The sequence below is a fragment of the Carlito syrichta genome, unplaced genomic scaffold (genome assembly GCF_000164805.1).
Source record: "Carlito syrichta isolate Samal-C Ts95f unplaced genomic scaffold, Tarsius_syrichta-2.0.1 Scaffold130637, whole genome shotgun sequence".
Lineage (NCBI taxonomy): Eukaryota > Metazoa > Chordata > Mammalia > Primates > Tarsiidae > Carlito > Carlito syrichta.
This window is the reverse complement of record NW_007074733.1, coordinates 67,161-67,784: the sequence shown is the minus strand read 5'-3', so window position 1 is coordinate 67,784 and position 624 is coordinate 67,161. Positions and strand designations below refer to the sequence as shown.

At 65.5% G+C, this 624-nt stretch overlaps 1 protein-coding gene across 1 annotated transcript in view; it reads right to left on the bottom strand.

Annotated features, from left to right (window-relative positions):
- Positions 1–624, bottom strand: part of POLR2F (RNA polymerase II subunit F) — a 27,215-nt gene that overhangs the window by 1,957 nt on the left and 24,634 nt on the right. The window lies entirely within an intron of this gene.

Here is a 624-nt window from a genome sequence, read left to right as displayed (position 1 = left end):
CCTCTGCAGCGGCTCAGTCGCGCAGTCAGTCTCGGGCTGTCCGGCCAGGGTGGTTGGTGGTAAGGATCCAGGCTCCGTCCTAACGAGGCCGTGGCCTGAGGCTCAGGGCCCCCAGCCCCTCCCTCACAGCCCACCAGCGTCACCCCCCAGCCCCGAGCTGGACCGCACACCTTGGGACTCGGTTTTCCACTTCCTAAGGACAAGCCCCAGACTGGAGGAGAGGTCCGAGGAGGTGAGTGCGCAGCCTGCCCCTCCCCGGCCAGGCCCAGGCCTGGGACCCTGCTGTGGGGCGGAGAGAGGCTGACACCCGAATCCGCCCCCCAGCTGGCGCCTCTAGACAGGGTAGGCTGAGGAGAGGAAGGAAAGGTGAGAGAAAAGGTGGGAAATTCCAGGGGCCGGGATTAGAGCAGAATAAAGGGTCCGTTTTCTTCCTTATCATCAGCAAACCTCCACCCAAAAAAGGAGGTTTAAAAAAAAACCCACCCACACCGAGAGACGGTTGGGACCAGGTGGTGGGACGCAGGCCGGACGCGCCCACCTAAGGTCTGGCATGTGCGCGGGCCCCGGGGGCGCCGTGGGCTCCGCGGGAGCAGGAAGGCCAACCCGTCCTGGCTGCGCCCGCGC